We start from the raw sequence: 20235 nt of genomic DNA, 5'->3' as shown, positions 1-20235 counted from the left end.
TATCCTCCTAGAATGACTTTCCAGAACTGCTACTTTCACTTTGCAACTGCCTGCTCGGATGTCACCTCCTTTGAGGTGACACTTTCCTGAGTATCTCATTCTAAGTATGCTTCCCTTCCACCTGGTCCTCTTCCACATTCCTTGGACTAACTTGTAAATACAAAGTATCAAAGTTCTGTACCTGTGTTGACATTTATTGGCCTGTACTTTTGTTGCCTCCAGTAATGTGAGCTTACAGGGTGTATTACATTCCTAGGGCTGCTATAACAAAGTAACACAGAGTGACTTCAAACAACAGAAGCATATTTTCTCCCAGTTCTGAGAGCAGTCTGAACTTCTCCAGCACTGTTGGAACCAAGCAACAGTGTTGGTTCTTCTGGAGATTCTGAGGGATTTTCTGTCCCCAGCCTCTCTCTAGCATCTGGTGGCTCCAGACAGTCCTTGGGGGTCCCCAGCTTGTAGATACATCACACCAATCTCTGCCTCAAATGACCTTCTTCTCTGTGTCTGTGTCTCAAGCACCCCTCTCCTTTTTCTTGTAGGTACAGTAGTCACTGAATTTACAACCCACCCTAAATCCAAGATCTCATTCCAAGATTTTGAGCTGAATTACATCTGCAAAGATGTGATCTATAAATAACTTCATCTTCATGGTACCAGGAATTAGAACTTGGACATCCTCTTTTGAGGGAGGAGCATAATATAACTTACTACAGAGAGCAAATACCTCTTGGGGACCACCTGAGTCCCTGAGCCCAGAATAGTACCTTTGCCTTAACAGGCTTTCATTAAATACAATTTTGAGCTAATAAATGCTGTCATTTTATGACATTCCCTCTCTGATCCCAAAGCCTTGGCAAGTGGTGCCCCTCCAACCCTGAGAACTGCAGTTTCTGTCTGAGCATCTCATTGCCTCTCCCATTATGGAAGATCCACAGGAAGCCAGGTCCCTGGCAGGAGCAGCCCAGTAGGATTGCATGGCTGTCCTCAGACAAACAGTGTCGAGTGGTGCTGTGCACGCCACTCAGGGAGTCAGAGCAGACTGTATGTGCTGGGCTCCATGGGGCAAACACAGGGCTCTTGCTGCCTGCTCAAATGACCTTCCTTTCCCCAGACATTAGACATGGTGGATTCATGGTTACACATGCCCCCTCCCATTGCCACCCTGACATCGCCTACTGATTTTTCCTCTTCCCTTGATCACAATCATTAAATTTGTCCCCATCCTAAAATCCCTGCATTAGTAATAAAGACCACTGAAACTATAGCCCAATCTACTTAGCTGAATGATTACATGCTTCAGTTCAGTTCAGTTGTTCAATTGTGTCTGACTCTTTGCAACCCCATGGACTGCAGCATGCCAGGCTTCCCTGTCCATCACCAACTCCCAGAGCTTACTCAAACTCATGTCCATTGAGTCAGTCCTACTGTCAATCTTTCCCAGCATCAGGGTCTCTTCCAAGAAGTCAGTTCTTCCAATCAGGTGGCCAAAGGATTGGAGTTTCAGCTTCAGCATCAGTCCTTCCAATGAATATTCATGACTGATTTCCTTTAGGATTGACTGGTTTAACCTCCTTGCAGTTCAAGGGACTCTCAAGAGTCTTCTCCAACACCACAGTTCAAAAGCATCAATTCATCAGTGCTTAGTTTTCTTTATAGTCCAACTCTCACATCCATACATGACTACTGGAAAAAATCATAGCTTTGACTAGACGGACCTTTGTTGGCAAAGTAATGTCTCTGCTTTTTAATATGCTGTCTAGGTTGTTCATAGCTTTTCTCCCAAGAAGCAAGAGTCTTTTAGTTTCATGGCCTCAGTCACCATCTGCAGTGATTTTGGAGCCCAAGAAAATAAAGTCTCTCACTATTTGCATTGTGTCCCCATCTATTTACCATGGAGTGATAGGACCAGACGCCATGATGTTAGTTTTTTGAATGTTGAGTTTTAAGCCAGTTTTTCCACTCTCCTCTTTAGCCTTCATCAAGAGGCGCTTGATTTCCTCTTCACTTTCTGCCATAAGGGTGGTGGTATTATACACGTGTGCAGTTATTCAGTTGTGTCCAATGCTTTGTGACCCCACGGACTGTAGCCCACTAGGTTCCTTTGTCCATGGAATTTTCCAGGCAAGAATACTACAGTGGGTTGCCATTTCCTTTTCCAGGGGATAGTCCCAACCCAGGGATTGAGCCCATGTGTCTTACACCTCCTGCTTTGGCAGGCAGGTTCTTTACCAGTTGAGCCACTGGGGAAGCTGACTTCCCCAGTCATCTGCATATCTGAGGTTATCAATATTTCTCCTGGCAATGTTGATTCCAGTTTGTGCTTAAGCCAGCCCAGCATTTCACATGATATAATCTGCATACAAGTTAAATAAGCAGGGTGACAGTATACAGCCTTGACGTACTTCTTCCCTAATTTGGAACCAGTCCATTGTTCCACGTCTGGTTCTAACTGTTGCTTCCTGACCTGCATACAGATTCCTCAGGAGGCAGGTAAGGTGGTCTGGTATTCCCGTCTCTTGAAGAATTTAGATTCCATGCTTACATAACATATTTTTCCTTCAAAAGACGCAACCCATCAATAATTAATTGTTAGTGTATTTTCTCTTATATTCTTTTTATTTATTTCTAATTTTTGACTGTGCTGGTTCTTTGTTTCTGTGTGTGGGTTTTCTCTAGTTGCAGTGAGCAGGGCTACTCTCTAGTCGCAGTGCACAGACTTCTCACTGAGATGGCTGCCCTTGTTGCAGAGCATGAGATCTAGAGTGCTGGGCTCAGTAGTTGTGCTGCATGGGCTTAGTTGCCCCCCAGCCTATGGGATCTTCCCAGATCAGGGATCAAGCCTGTGTGTGCAGGCAGATTCTTAACCACTGGGCCACTAGGAAAGTCCCTAGTGTATTTTCTTATACAAATGTGGCTTCCTGAAAAATCTTGAAGCTACATGGGGGCAGCTTCTGTTCATTCTGTAAGGAGAGTGCAGCCTCCACTCCTGCCAGCTAGAAGATGCTGAACACGTGCAACTGACCACCTCCACTGGGAATGGTCTCAGCTAGAGAAAATTGCCTTACACAAGGTCACACCTCCTTCCACAAGGCAGCTGCATGTGGGCACTGCTAATCAACAAAAGGGTATAGAGGTCCAGCTCCCTTCTCACAAGTCAGGACCTCTCTGATGAGCCATCTCCCCCTGGGGATGTCTGAAGACTTTGTTGGGTTTGAATCAGCTCAGTTTCTTCCTCTGCAGATTCCTGCTTCCTCTGTCTCCTTTCCAAGGCTGTACCTCTTTCTCCCTTCCACAGCTGTAGATCTCAAGACACTCCTGGAAAAAATGATTCCTGAATGCTAATCTCCATCTCCAAGTGTCTTCTCAAGGAATCAGTCTGTGATATTATTTGCAGATGCTATATCCTCTGCCTGGATAGTATTTCTGTTTTATGTTAACCTGCCAATCTATGTATTCTTCATATCCCAAATCAAATGTCATCTAGATGCACATTTTAAATTTTCTCTATATCAACACATATTGCACTGTCCTATAATTATTACTCAGACATTTTTCTTTCTTGCTAAAATAACTGTGTTATGCAAGGATACTGTAGTAATTAGCTACTTCTGTGTAAAAATGGCATAAGTTTAATGTCTTGAAATGTTGTTGTTGCTTAGTTGCTAAGTCATGTCCAATTCTTCTGCAACCCCATGGACTGTAGCCTGCCAGGTTCCTCTGTCCATGGGACTTCCCAGGCAAGAATATTGGAGTGTGTTGCCATTTCTTTTTCAAGAGGATCTTCCTGATCCAGGGATCAAACTTAAATCTCCTGCATTGACAGGTGAATTCTTGACTGCTGAGGCATCAGGGATATAATACTTCCTTATTACCAGGCTGGTCTGTAGGTTGGTAATCAAGAAAGCTCAATTAGGTTCTCCATTTAGGATCTCAAAAGACTGAAATCAGGATGTCAACCAGCCTGGCTCTTCCTTGGAGGCTTTGAGGAGAATCCTTTTCCAACTATTCAGGTTGGTAGAACCCAGTTCCTTGTGGTTGTAGGACTAGGTTCCCTGTTTCCCTGCTGGCTGTCCCCTCAAGGCAACTCTGCTTCTAGAAGCTGTCCTCGTGCCCCCTTACATGGACCTCTCCATCTTCAAAGCCAGCAATGGTGCATCAATTCAACGTCTTCTTATGATCTGAAACTCTGTGGTTTCAACCTTTGTCTTCTACCACTAGCCAAAACCCTTTATGCCTTTAAGGACTTGTGTGATTAGATCAGGCCTACCTAGATATTATCCCTTTTTATGGTGAACTTTGGGCTTCTGTGATGGCTCAGAGGTTAAAGCGTCTGCCCACAATGCGGGAGACCTGGGTTCAATCCCTGGGTTGGGAAGTTTCCCTGGAGAAGGAAATGGCAACCCACTCTAGTATTCTTGCCTGTAGGTCCCAAGGACAGAGGAGCCTGGTAGGCTACAGTTCATGGGGTTGCAAAGAGTTGGACATGACTGAGCAAATTCACTTTCAAACTTTCATGGTGATCTTTGCCTTATAACACAATCATAGATGTGATATCTCACATTCTCAGGGACTAAAAATTAGAGAGGGCATGGATTCTGGTAGCCTTGTGTAGAAATTCTGCCTACTGCAGATGGAAGGGAATCTTATTCACAGATTATGCTTCTCAGCACTTTGCAGAGCCTCTGATATTAAAGATAATTGATGCTTGTATTAATTTTTAGGTTGAACTGACTTCAATTTCAGTGACTATTATGCTTTTAAATGTTCTGTTTTAGTTGCATGCATAGTGAGTAAAATACCTCAAATGGGGAATTAAAATAATTTTAAAATGAATTCCAGTTTTTTCATGATGAACATTTGATGCATAGAAGAGATCAAAAAATGGAAATGTCAAAAGATGGAAAGAAAGAAAAGCCTCCTGAGATACGAACATGTAATTTTGTAGTTTGGTATATTTTACAGATGAGTCCATCAACTTCCAAGCTCAGTAAGCAAATGGTAGTTATCAGTTACCAAAGTTGCTTTACTGTTAATGCCTTGATTCAATTAATGACAGAAGATTTTCTAATCCTGAATCTGCTTAAATTAAAACCCAGATTGGAGGTGTAGGAAAATAAGAATCGGTAGACTGCCCCTAGAGTGTGCTGTGATGGATTAATGGTTTTGATTTGGAGATGAGGTTATTTCCATGCATGTACTTATGTGTGTGTTTATCTCCACCACTGCCGTGTGTTCAGAGTTGCTGTCTCTCTACATATACACATGCCAAGACTGACGCCTTTCTCTAGCCTCCTTCCCTTCTGCTTATTGAAGCCTTCTCTTCATTTTGTGTCAGGCATACAAAGTGATGGCAAACGTGGACAGTTGTTTCTGGCTGCAGCTCACCCAAATAAAACTGTTTCAGTTGATGCAGAGCACTGATGTCAGCCAAGACCCTATACTTCTTGACATTGCATTTTTCCCAGTGAATAATAAATCACTGTTTCCCCCAGCAGCCTCTCTCCCTCTGCCTTTCTCTTTTCTTCCACCATTAGTCATGCTGGTCCAACTCACCACCTGTCACTTGGCAAGCTTCTGCAAATACTTTTACCCACGTAGAGGCAGATTTGGGTTCATTGAAGTTGGGAACACACCTGTGCTGACTTGAGCCCTCAACGCACAAGCTGTAGTCCTTTGAAAAGTTTTTTTTTTATTTTTGGCTGTTTGTATATATTAGAATCTGCTGTTTCTTGGTATGGATTTTTCAAACATTTCTATCATTAGAATCTTGAATTTCAGATGATGTAAATATGCTTCAGGACAAAATATGTAAGTAGTTAAACACATAGTGGATAATCTCAAAAGAGGATCAATGTTACCTAATTAACTTGTATTTAGTTCATCTACCATAGCTCCTTTAATTCTCCCAACAAATCCAATGAAGAGAAATTGCACATTATTTTCAATAAATAGATGAGAAAGTTAGACCCAGGAGGAGCAGCATGTCTGAATCATTCACCAATTAGCTAAAAGATCCTGAACTCCTTGTAAGGAGTGTCTGACTTAAAGCCCTTGTAATTTTCACATTGTATGCTGCATTTTCTACTTGGTAACACTGATCCCTTATGTCTAGTTCCTCAACATATGAAGAATCCCTACTATGGTGCTAACAACAAAGGTTTGTAGAGGCAAACACGCAGTAGTGTCCCACAGATGCTGGTGGCTTAGCCGAGTAAATGTTCATGTAAACAGTTATGATGCAGTTTCTATTAGTTCTGTAATAGAAGTAAGTCTCAAAGTAGGTTTATGTAGAGCCACTCCTCCAAAGAAGTAGTCACTACTCATGTACGGTTATTTAAATTATTAAAATGACTTTGTGTGTAAAGTCAAGGATTCAGTTCCTTTCAAGAGCTTGATAGACACACATAGGCAATGTCTACCAAAATGGATAGTGCAGAGAATAGAACACACCCATCATCGTACTCTTTTCTATTGGACAGCATTAGACTAGAGAATCAGAAAGACTTCACCTTCACCTTCAAGCAGCTCTTGAGCTGAGGCCTGAAGACTCAATAGAATCCTTCAGGCAAACCAGCAGAGGGGACAGATTCCAGGCAGAGGACACAGAATGTGCCAATGCATGCAACCGATGTAAGAAGACACGGATTTTCTAGTGAAATGAAAGTTAATTAGAATAACTCCATGTGTTTAAAAGATGTCCTGGAATCGGGAGCATAACATGGATTGCCTGGAAGGTAGGGGCTGCCTCAGTGATCACCTTCCATGATATTATATGACATAATATGAAATAGAGGAGGAGGGGATTCATGTGGCAGGATGTATGTTATACATGTATGTTGTGCATACCTGTTGTGGGATGTCATGCGAGGCTCCTCCTGTGCAACTGTGCAAATACTTTCTGTGACAGGCTTTCTGAAATTCCAATACTTTTGAAAGTATTGAAGTATTGAAACTCCAATACTTTGGCCACCTAATGTGAAAAACTGACTCATTTGAAAAGACCTTGATGCAAGATTGAGGGTGGGAGAAGGGGACGACAGAGGATGAGATGGTTGGATGGCATCATCAACTCAATGGACATGAGTCTGAGTAAACTCCAGGATTTGGTGATGGACAGGGAGGCCTGGAGTGCTGCAGTCCATGGGGCTGCAAAGAGTCGGACACTGAGCGGCTGAACTGAACAGAACGGAACTGACAGGCTTTTTAACTTTTCAAATAAAATACTATTGAAAATCCTTTGACAGAAGGCAGCTAAAAATAGAACTGGAGGGCTTTTCTCTCTGGCATACCTGGATCCTGAGACATCCTTACTGAACCCTGGGGCTCTGAAGAGCTAGTGGGCACATCAGAGACCCACTGATGATTTTGAACAGGAAGTGGATGATCAGACACTGTGTCAGGATTACCCCTCTGTCCAGTTTGGAGGAATGGTGGTGGGGACATAAAATGGAAGCCTGGATGGATAAATGCAAAAGGCATGGAAATAGATGAAGAAAAGATGGTAAATGACACTTTAACTGGAGCAGAAAGAATGGTCTCAGGATTTGAAGGAATCTAGACTATAAGGAAGAGGAGCAGACTCATTTCCGTGTATCCCCCTTGAGCAATCTGGTGGCTGGTGGTATCATTTTTCATGATGTGGAATTCTAAAGGGATGGTTTACTTTTTGGTTTAAATTCTCAAGGCCTCAGAAAATAAGAGGATGAGGAGCATGATGGTTTACATTTAGGCCTTGAGTTACGGCTCTGTCATTCTGTCAAAGTCAGAGGAAATATCCCCCAAATCCTATTCACATCAATGAATAATGTATGTGTTATTTCTTCATTCTTCCCCATAGTAAACACCAATCAGAAGCATCTGAAACAAACAGACCCCAGAAACTAGAGTCAAACCAGCATTTTGTCAACCGATTAGACAGCAGTTAATTTAATGCTAACATTAATCAGGGTCTGATTGCTCCATTGTGAGGAACAAGAACTATGTGCGGAGATTAACACGCAACAAGCGTTTCAGAATGTTTCTGTAGAAACCCCCACGCAGGAATTAAGAAGAGCACCGAATGAAGGTTATTGATCCATTGTGTTATTGAGAAACAACATTGATATTTAAGATCTTAGTTGTTGGTTCCAAAGTAAAAGAGACAGTCTGTACAGATCATTAGTAACACAGAGTCTTTGTGTGTGTGTGGTTTTTACCATTTAAACTGAGACATGGAGTTCAAATGTTACCCCGGTTGAAATAACATTGATTTAATTGTCAAGCAATCTTTACTTGTAAGTGTTTAAAGTGATCACCATTTGGACAAATCTGAGCTTTGCAGTCAGTTTCTATGCCTGACATCTGTGGAATGAGGTTTTCCATCTTTAAATGAAAGGCCACTATCTGGGTTTCAACACTCTTTTGCAGAGTGACATTGATAATACCCACCTCACAGATTTGTTGAAAGGATTCTGGGAGAAAGTCAGTGTTAGAGAGTCAGTACAGCATACTGTTTAGGAGCATACACTGGATTCAACTTCTGTGTTTCAAGCACAGCTTTGCCACTTATTAGCTGTGCAAACTTGGACATATTAGTTAACCTCTCTGTTCCTCATCTTTTTAAAGAGGTATAATAGTAATAGGCATTCATGACAGGGATAGTGTAGAATTAAAATTAAAAATATATATATGAAAAGTTCTTAGGAGAGAGCCAGGCAGATTATAATCGTGATATAACCATCAATAGTTTTTATTGTTATAATTTGAAAGTATTCAGGCACAGAGTTTATTCTGAACAAATATTAGCTACATCCTTTTCCTCTCCACAGTAATTCAGTAGCTGGGAGGCTGGCTTTTTCTTTCTGTGCAGCAATGAGAAGGTAAGGAGGCAAATAGAAGGAAAAACTCTTGGTCTGCATGCTTTACCCACTTGTCTACAGAGCTTCCAGATAAATCTTTTTGTCTAATTCCTAAATATGACTAGACAACCCAGAAAAACCTGAAATGTGAAGAAACTGTGATAGAGAAAGACTAAGATGAACTAGTTGAGGAATGAAGACCAGGAAGCAGATTCTAACTAGTACCTACAGAAAACTAAGGGCACACTGCTATCAAAAAAGAATAATTTGCCATGAGAAGCAAACCATGAAACAACAAGGAAGAGTTTCTTTGGAGTTTACACACACACGCACGCACACACATGCACGCGCGCACACACACACACACACATATATGTATGCATCACTGGAAGGACTGATGCTGAAGCTGAAGCTCCAATACTTTGGCCACCTGATGCAAAAAGCCGACTCATTTGAAAAGACCCCGATGCTGGGAAAGATTGAAGTGGGAGGAGAAGGGGATGACAGAGGATGAGATGGTTGGATGGCATCACCGACTCGATGGACATGAGTTTGGGTAAACTCCAAGAGCTGGTAATGGACAAGGAAGCCTGGCATGCTGCAATCCATGGGGTTGCAAAGAGTCGGACACGACTGAGTGACTGAACTGAACTGATGATAAAATTAAAGGAAAAACATATACATAGGTTGAAGATAATGTCAAATAAATGACATATATCCTAGAGCTAAAAAGATAAAGATGAATTTGAGAGAAAAGATGAGAAATAAGTCAATAGGCCCAGCACTGGAATCAAATGAATTCTCAGAAGGAGTAATGGCATTGATTGGGGAGACAGGCAGAGGGATATCATCAAATAAATAAATAGTACAAGAAAAGTTTCCTGAACCTAAGTATGAATACTCCAAAGGAAAGTCCAAATCAAAGATACAACTACACATATATCAAAATGTCTAAGATTAGAAAATAAATAAAATTAGAAGGGAAAATACTAAGTGACGGGAACAATGAGGAACAAAAAGTATTCTCATTCACTGCTGGCAGGAAAACAGAAAGCTGCATCCAACTTCAGAAAACAAACTGGCAAGATCATATAAACTTAAACATGGAATTATGCTGTGACCCAAGATATGTGGCTTTCAATTATTCACACAGAGAAGTGAAAACAAATGACCACACAAAAGTCTGTAAAGAAGTGCCCATGGTAGCTTTATTAATATGATATTTAAAAAAGCAACCCAAGTGATAAATTCATCAACTGGTGATTGGATAAACGAATTATGGTACATTCAAATAATGGAATACTATGGAAACCAAAAGGAACACATTACTGATATATTCAACAACATGAATAAGTCTGAAAAGTATTTTAATAAATTCAAGAAGTGAGACATGAAAGCCTACATAGTGTTTGATTGCATCTGTATGACATTCTGAAAAAGGCAAAACAATAAAGACAGAGATAAGATGAATGTTTTCCAGGGATGGGAGATGGAGCATTGGGGGTTAAGAAGAAGCTTGAAGTTCTGGAAAGGTTCTGTTTCTTGATAGAGTGGTAAATTTATAATGATATGTTTTATGAAAACTTGTCAAAATGAACTTCAAAAAATGGGTAAAATTGCTTGTAAATTTGCCTTTAATAAACCTGGATTAAATAAAAAATAAAAGGTTTACTGAATAAAAAGGAGATAATTTGTTAAGACCCACATTGCATATGTCATTAAGAAATTTCAGGAATGATGCCAGCAAGATGATAGAGTCAGAAGCTTTGGAATCTCCTTGCCTGTACAAACACCAATTCAGCAATAATTCATGGGCAAATTATCTTTGTGAGAAATTCAGAAATTAGATGAAAGACTCTTACAACCCAGGAGAATGTGAAGCCAGGCTCACAGAAGCCAGTAGGTTGAGATTCAGGTTACCTTCTCACCTCTGGACCTGCCTCTGACACAGCATCAAATTACCAGGTATTTTGCCAAGATACATAATATGTTAGATCACAAAACAAGTCTTAGAACATTTAAGATTGAAATCACACCAAGTATTTTTTTCTGACCACAACGGACTGAAAATAAAAATTAATAAAGGATGCTGAATCTGTAATACTTTGGCCACTGGAAGAGAAGAGCCAACTCATTGGAAAAGACCCTTATGCTGGAAAGGATTGAGGGCAGGAGGAGAAGGGGACTACAGAGGATGAGATGGTGGGATGACACCACCAATTCAGTGGACATGAGTTTGAGCAAACACTGGGAGATAGTGAAGGACAGGGAAGCCTGGTGTGCTGCAGTCCTGGAGTCGCAAAGATGTAAAGATAGGACACAACTTAGCAACTGAACTGGAGAAGGCGATGGCACCCCACTCCAGTACTCTTGCCTGGAAAATCCCATGGACGGAGGAGCCTGGTGGGCTTCAGTCCATGGGGTCGCAAAGAGTCCAACATGACTGAACGACTTCACTTTGACTTTTTACTTTCATGCATTGGAGAAGGAAATGGCAACCCACTCCAGTGTTCTTGCCTGGAGAATCCCAGGGGCTGCAGAGCCTGGTGGGCTGCAGTCTATGGGGTCACACAGAGTTGGACATGACTGACGTGACTTAGCAGCAGCAGCAACTGAACAACATAGCAATAGCAGAAGGAAAACTGAAACATTCATAAATGTGTGCAAATTAAACAGCACACTCTTGAATGACCACTGAGTCAAGGAAGAAATACAATAAGAAACAGAACATACTTCGAGACCAAGGAAAATGAAAACACAACTTACCAAAACCTTAGGGGATACAGTAAAAACAGTGTTAAGAGAAATGTGTGTGTGTGTGTGTGTGTGTGTGTGTGTGTGTGTGTGCATGCGTGTGCATGCACTCATTTGCTCAGTCATGTCCGACTCTTTGCAACTCCCTGGATTGTAGCCTGCCATGCTCCTCTATCCATGGAATTTTCCAGGTGAGAATACTGAAGTGGGTTGAGAAAAGTTCACAGCAATAAATAGCTCTATTAATAAAGAAGAAAGATCTGAAATAAACTACCTAAATTTCCATCTAAGAAAGTGAGAGAAAGATGAAACCTATAGTTAGCGGAAGGAAACAAATAGCAAATATTAGAGCTAGCAAATATTAGAGCCAAAATAAATAAAGAATAGAAAAATAATCAACAAAAGTAAGAGTTGGTTTTCAAAAAAGATGAACAGCATTGATAATTCAGTAGTTTAACTAAGAGACATAGGAAAATACTCAAATATATAAAATCAGAAATGAAAGAGGAGACATTATATCTAATACCACAGAAATAAAATGGATCACAGGAAACTACTATGAACAATTATAAGCCAACACATGGTGCCACCTATAAGAAACGGATAAATCCCTAGAAACATATCTTGGTGAAACAAAACCATGAAGAAATAGAAAGTGTGAGCAAACACATCACTCATATGAAATTGAATCAGTAATCAAAACCTCCCAACAACAACAAAAAGCTCAGGATCTGATGACTTCGCAGGAGAATTCTACCAAAGATATAAAGAAGAATTACTGTCAGTCCTTTTCAAATTCTTCCAAAAAACTGAAGAGGATGAAGCATTTCTAAAATTGTTTTATGGGCCCAGTAATATTTTGGTACCAAAACCAAACAAACGTACAGTTAGAAAAGAAGACTACAGGCCAACATCCATAATGAACACAGATACAGAATTTCTCAACAAAATACCAGCACGCTGAAACCAACAGCACATTTAAAAAATTATACACCATGACTAAGTGAAATTTATCACTGGGGTGCAAGGATAGTTTAACATAAAAAAAGTTAATTAATGTGACACAGTACATTAAACAAAACAAAAGGCAAAAAACACATTATTGTGCCTATAGATGCAGAAAACGTTTATCAAAATTTTGTTTGACACAATTTAACCTTTCATAATAAACACGATCAACAAGCTAGAAATAAAAGGGCATTACTTCAACATAATATAGGCCATATATGACAAGGTAATGTCATAGTCAACAGCAGAAGATTGAAAGTCTTTCTTCTAAGAACAGGAATGAAGCAAGGACGCCTGCTGACTCTCACCACTTCTATTCAACACTTAACTGTACGTCTTAGAGTGTTTAGACAAGAAGAAGAAATAAAAAGCATATAAATTAGAAAAAAAAGTAGAATTGTTCCCATTTACAAGGGTGGCTCAGAGGTTAAAGTGTCTGCCTGCAATGCGGGAGACCCAGGTTCAATTCCTGGGTTGGGAAGATCCCCTGGAGAAGGAAATGGCAACCCACTCCAGTATTCTTGCCTGGAGAATCCCCTGGAAGGAGGAGCCTGGTAGGCTACAGTCCACGGGGTCGCAAAGAGTCGGACACGACTGAGCGACTTCACCTCCACATTTGATCTTATATATGGAAAACCATGAAGACTCCATTGAAAACAACAATACAAACTCTAGAACTAATAAGAGCACTAATTTCATTCATGCAGGGCCCACCGTCATAACTTAGTACCTCCCCAAATCTCACTTCCTCATATCATCATATTGAGGATTAGGATTTCAAAATATGAACTTTAAGGGATTACCAACAATTGGACCATATCACATACTCATAACAAATTAAACTCCAAAATATATAAGGAACAATTCAGTGGTGAAAAACAAACAAACATTTAACTTGAGTTTAAAATAAGGACTTAAATGAACATTTATCCAAAGAAGATATACAAATGGTCAGTAGGTAAATGGAAAAAAAAAAAAAGGTCAATGTTGCTAATTGCAAATAAAAACCACCATGAGATATCACCTCATACCTGTCAGAATGGCTATTACCAAAAATAAATAAAAAATAAAAAGGCAGCAAGTATTGGTGAAATGTGGAGAAACTGCAACCCTTTTAAACAGTTGATGGAAATGCAAAATGGTGCAGCCTCTATGGAAAATAGTATGGAAGTTCTTCAAAAAAATGAAAATAGAACTATCATATGATCCCACAGTCACTCATTCGATGTTTATCCAAAAGAATAGAGATAAGGATCTTGAAGAGATATCAGTGCTCCCGTGATCACTGCAGCGCTACTTACCATAGGCGATACAACCTGAAGACACATTTATAGATAATAGATAAAGAAACTGTGGTTTATACACACAATGGAACATTACTCAGCCTTTACAAGGAAGGATACTTTGCAATATTCAATAGTATGACTGAATCATGAGAACACTGTGCTTCATTTAAAAGAGCCCGTCACAGAAAAGCAAACAGTGCACTATTCCACTTGCAGCAGGGTTCTAAACTGTTCAAGTTCATAGAATCAGAGTGTGCAGTGGTGGTTACCCAGGACTGGGGGCAGGGGTAAACGGAGAGGCAGTCATCAGCAGGCGTAAAGTATCAGTCAAATGAGATGAATAAGCTTTAGAAATATGCTCTAAAACATTGCAACTATAGTCAACAGCGATGTATTACACATTCAGAACTTTGTTAATAGGCTGGGTCTTATGTTGGTTCTTCTCACAATAAAATAAAATTAAGAAAAAAAGAAGAAATTTCAGTACACTGAAGAGTAAACAAAGTTTAAACAATCACAGAGAGAAAAATAGGTTATCTACAAAGAAGTGAAGGACAGGGGACTTCCCTGGTAATCCAAGGGCTAAGACTTTGGGCTGCAAATGCAGTGGGCATGGGTTCCATCCCTGATCAGGGAACTAAGTTCCCACATGCCCATGGGGCATGGCCGACAGACTTAGAAAGAAAGGACAGAGTATCTTCAGATACATTAAGAACGCAGGATGCCACAAAACAATAGAGAGAGGATTCCAAAGTAATAAGGGAGAAATAATTTTCAAATTCAGAATTGTATTTGAAGGCCAATTGTCAGGACAGACAAGAATGTATGAAATATATACTCCAAACATTCACTCCTAGGAAGTTACTTGAGAATATACTCCGGCAAAATTGAAAATAAATACTAAGAGAAAGACATAGCTTTAAAAATAAAGATAGTAAATTTAAATCAAGACAGCAATAAATGTAAGCCCAGAGAACAGGGTGCTGTGAAGCCATTTTAGAGAACATACAGTTTAGATTCAACCAGGTCATGGAAAGAAGGATGCTATGAGAAAAAAAATAATTAAACAGAATAAGAATAATGCTTGAAAATGAAGATTGGCAAGAGTGACATCACCAAGATGGTGACAGTTTATTCCCAACTTTGCTTCCCACCACCACACACGCACCCAACAAGAACAACAACCAACAATTATTCATGGACAAGACACCACTGAGAAAATTCTAGAATTTGGTGGTGAGGTTGAGGCACCCTCTGCACTGCAGAGACTGAGAGAGAATGATCATATGACAAGAGCAGAGTTTTCAAGAAAAAAAAGTTTAAAAATAAAAGGAAAGCTACTGGAAACTTCTAGAAAACAAAATGGTGTCATGGAGTCACAATCTTTATTTGAAGCAGCCCTAGAATTTTGAAACAGACAGTAGGCTTTGAGATCTTTCACGAGGATTCCAAGCACCCCTCCTCACAAATTTAATACACAATATGAGAAAACAAGGCGAGACTGAAGATGCATTGATTTAAAGAGTTTAGTGCTAACATCACATAAAACAAATCCCCAAAGTGACTCAAAAAAACTCACTGAGATAGAAAATGAAACAGCAGAATTACATGTTTGTACAAAAAAAATCTAATTTGAATAAACTGCTGTAGAAAATTGATCTGATGTGTGGGAATTAATTTTTTTCTTTTATTATCAAAACATAAACGAGGCATATAAAATAAATTAAATATGAAACTGTGCAAAATTAAAACAAGGTTTTGGTGGATACGACATAAACTTTGGGAAGCATAAACATTACATGTTTCCCTACTTCCACCACCACTCAAGTTAAATTGTTATACAGAGGAGTGCCAAGTTTATCAGTTAACCTCATATATCATCTTCCCTGCCCCCCCTCCCTGCTCCACCAGCACACAGAACTTGCCTCTTAGTGTAACAGAGTTTTAGAACTTGTCTTAACATGATTTTCATTTACTGACTTCAATCATTGCCAACTGGCACTAATACTGTGAGTACATATGCTCTCTTTTCAAACATCTCTAGCTGAGTCTCAAGGTATCATATTGGCTCACAAGAATGAAGATTTTCTTAACATTAGAGGAAGGTTCTTTTCCTTTATCAACTTCTTTCAAAGAGATCTATTCTACTGGAAAATAAAATTCTTACTGAATCAAGCAGCCTTGCCAGTCTATGGTACTGTTCACAAGAACCTAAATCACATGTTATGTTCCTTTGATTGCCTTGAATAGTATTGAGCATTATCTCAAGTAAGGAAAATGAAGGTGAGACTTACCTAAAAGGCCATAGTTCATAGTCCACTTATTCAGCCATTCATCAGTCGTGCGCTGGTGAGTTGTGGTGCTGTTGCTGTTTAGTCACTAAACAATGTTTGACTCCTCAGCAACCCCATGGACTGTAGCCTGCCAGGCCCCTCTGTCCATGGGATTTCTCACAGAATACTGGAATGGCTGGCCATTTCCTTCTCTGGGGGATCTCCCCAGCCCAGGGGTCGAACCCGTGTCTCCTGCATTGGCAGGTGGATTCTTTATGGCTGAGCCAGCAGAGATGCCTGGGATGATTAGTTACTGAGCGTCTAATACTGGCAGGCATGCTGTATTATGGGGGTATGATGAGGAGTAGATTGTTATGTAATAAGATTTATGTTTGGAAAACAAATAGTTGGCTGCAGGGTAAACAGGTTAAAGAGTGAGAAAGAGCTGAGAGAGGAAGGAGACTGGACGCCTGAGTGACAGATAACCCACAGGACCTGATGTTGGGGCAGAGAAAGAAGGACGTATCGAGGTCACCTCCTAGGGGTCAAACTTCTTACCCAGGTAATGTTCTAAGGAGAACCTCTAACAACTATCCTGCTGGGCTATGGAAGGAAATCCTTTTTCAGGAAATCCCTGAGAAGCCTCCCGTTAGGGTGGTATGTTGCCACAGGCACTTGGCTTATCTCAAGAGTTTGCATGCTCATAAATTCATTCAACTTCAAGACTCACTAATTACATTCTCATATTTTAAGCCTACGATGGAAGAAATTCAAACCACATGGGTGTGTGTCTACAAGACAAAATTTGCTCAAGATAAACCAGTGGTAATAACTTAACCTCAGGCCCAGGGACTCTTGAACATACTTAAACCTTGATGATTTAAGGGGGATGATGATGGCTAATAAACATGTTGGAGTTCTTTCCAGATGGAAAACAAAGATTTTCTCTTCCTAATTCCCCCTTAAACTTGTCAGTATTTGGCAGAGCTGGTCAAAATAAATGTACCATGCTTCAAAGCAGCCAGCACGTGAGAGGCCAGATAGCAGCAAGATGAAGCCACTTGTCTCAGCAGACATATGCTCTGAGCACAGATGTTTGGGAGATGGGGGTGGGCACTTGTGATAATGTATGGCATCATTTCTGTGACCTCAAGATAAAAGCAAACAAGAGAAGCAAAATATGCCACTCACCAGACTATAAAAATGAAACTGCCACACGACTCTGATCCAGTGCATGAATTCTGTCTTTGCCTAAAAGAGTATTTTCATCAGAAGGCCAGTTATTCCTGGTTCTGGAACACATTTTTTGTGAAAGAGCGTACCACTTAGTTGCTCAGTCATGTCCAACTCTTTGTGATCCCATGGACTGTAGCCCGCCAGGCTCCTCTGTCCATGGGGATTCTCCAGGCAAGAATACTGGAGTGGATTGCCATGCCCTCCTGCAGGGGATCTTACCAACCCAGGGATCGAACCCAGGTCTTCTGAATTGCAGGTGGATTCTTCACCATCTGAGCCACCAGGGAAGCCCATGAATATTACAATGGGTAGCCTATCCATTCTCCAGGGAAAACTTCCTGACCCAGGCATAGAAGCAGGGTCTCTTGCATTGCAGGCAGATTCTTTACCAGCTGAGCTACCAGGGAACCCCTGAAAGATGGAGTATTTTTATCAGAAGGCCAGTTAATCCTGGTTCTGGTATGCTTTGGGGGTTTGTGTGTGTGTGTGTGTGTGTGTGTGTGTGAGAGAGAGAGAGAGAGAGAGAGAGAGCGAGAGAGACAAAGAGGGATGGGATCAGCAAATAGGAAAGAAGGGTTTAAGTTTAATTTAGCTAATATATTAGGCCATATTCATGAGCTGTTCCAACACTCTGAAAGGATAAAGAAAAATAAACAATTATCCAGCTTCTAATGTCATAAACTTTGAATGCATGTCTTTACTAATGTACTCAGCAATCTTGTGAGGATGCAATTATTTTCCCTAATTTCAGATGATGAAACCAAAGTCTAGCAAAGTTACACAACTTGCCCAGCATCAACTAATCAGGCTTTAGTATGGCCAGGAACAAATTCGATTCTAATTCTAAAGCGCACATGGTCACCTAAGTCTCACTTCTCAGTGGTAGATGCTGTGTAAAATACAGGCTGTGTGGTTGTAATAAATATAAATAAAACAACGCAAGAATGATTGAAGATGGCTCACATTTGAATACTAAGTCATGTGATGCTTAGTGCAAAGCTGCAGGATTTCCACAGAAATGTGTAATGAAAGGAATATGATCTTTGAGATCAAAAAGACCCTAGTTCTGTAATAGGGAAGAACTAATCTGACTCCATAGTAGATCGGTGTCTTTTACTTTGATCTTTGTATTGCTTTTGCTTCCAGTGAAGAATGTTGGTGGGTGAACCTAGAGCCTGTTACACAGAGTGAAATAAGATAGAAAGAGAAAAACAAGTACCGTCTAATAACATATATATATAATATATATATACATATATATGGAACCCTGGTATGCTGCAGTCCATGGGGTCATAAAGACATGACTTGGCAACTGAACAATGAACAACAGTATGGAATCTAGGAAAATGGTAGTGAAAGTGAAAGTGAAGTCACTCAGTCGTTTCCGACTCTTTGTGACCCGCGGACTGTAGCCCACCAAGTTCCTCCGTCCATGGGATTCTCCAGGGAAGAGTACTGGAGTGGGTTGCCATTTCCTTCTCCAGGGGATATTCCCGACACAGGGATCGAACCCAGGTCTCCCACATTACAGGCAGACGTTTTAACCTCTGCACCACCAGAGAAGCCCTTAAAGACAAGAATACCTCATATAGAGACATAGAACTTCAGCTCCAAGTACTAACATCAAAGATTTCAAGGGAGGAAAGGAAGCCAGGTTGAAAGAAGAAGGGGGAGGAGGCGGGAGAGGGGGGCAAAAGGGGTGGCCTTACAGATGTCTCCTGCCACCTACAGATACCCAGGTGTTGTGGGACTTTTCCCTGGGCCTCCAGAGAAGGGAGGACTGGAACTCAGCCCTACCAGAAGTCAGACCAGACCAGAACCAGACCAGAATTCGAGTTATCTGCCAAGAGGAGGTGATCAGTCTCCAATCCTCAGCTCAGGCTGAGGGCCCTTAGACCAGATTCCTGCATCCAGGACCGGGGGACTAGAAAAACAGGGAAGGATAGGAAGGGTTAAGGAGAGGAAAGAGAGAGGGAATGTGAGAGAGGTCAACTGATGAACCTATTTGCAGGGCAGTAATAGAGATACAGACACAGAGGGTGGACTTGTGGACACACTGGGGGAAAGAGAGGGTCAGACAAACTGAGAGAGTAGCACTGAAATATACACATTATATGCATAAAATGGACAGCTAGTGGGAAGCTGCTGTGTAACACAGGGCGCTCAGCCTGGTGCTCTGTGATGAGCTAGAGGTGTGAGATGGGGAGGGTGGGGTCGGTGGAAGACTCTAAAGGGAGCAGATACATGCATACTTACAGATGGTTCTCTTTGTCCTATGGCGGAAACCAACACAACATTGCAAGGCAATTATCCTCCAATTAAAAATAAGAATTAAAAAAATAAAATGTTGCCTCCAGCCTGAAATTTATAGGATAGCTTATTCTCAAAGCTCTTACCTGTAAGAGTACAGCACTTTTCCATTTATATATAAAAACTCAATATTCAGAAAACTAAGATCATGGCATCTGGTCCCATCACTTCATGGCAAATAGGTGGGGAAACAATGGAAACAGTGACAGACTTTATTTTGGGGGAGGCTCCAAAATCACTGCAGATGGTAACTGCAGCCACAAAATTAAAAGATGCTTGCTCCTTGGAAGAAAAACTATGACCAACCTAGACAACATATTAAAAAGCAGAGACATTACTTTGCCAACAAAGGTCCATCTAGTCAAAGCTATGGTTTTTCCAGTAATCATGTATGGATGTGGGAGTTGGACTATAAAGAAAGCTGAGTGTTGAAGAACTGATGCTTTTGAACTGTGATGTTGGAGAAGATTCTTGAGAGTCCCTTAGACTGCAAGGAGATCCAACCAGTCCAACCTAAAGGAAAATTCA

Source organism: Ovis aries, chromosome 6 (assembly GCF_016772045.2).
Source record: "Ovis aries strain OAR_USU_Benz2616 breed Rambouillet chromosome 6, ARS-UI_Ramb_v3.0, whole genome shotgun sequence".
In the NCBI taxonomy this organism is placed as follows: domain Eukaryota; kingdom Metazoa; phylum Chordata; class Mammalia; order Artiodactyla; family Bovidae; genus Ovis; species Ovis aries.
This window is presented reverse-complemented; position numbering follows the sequence as displayed.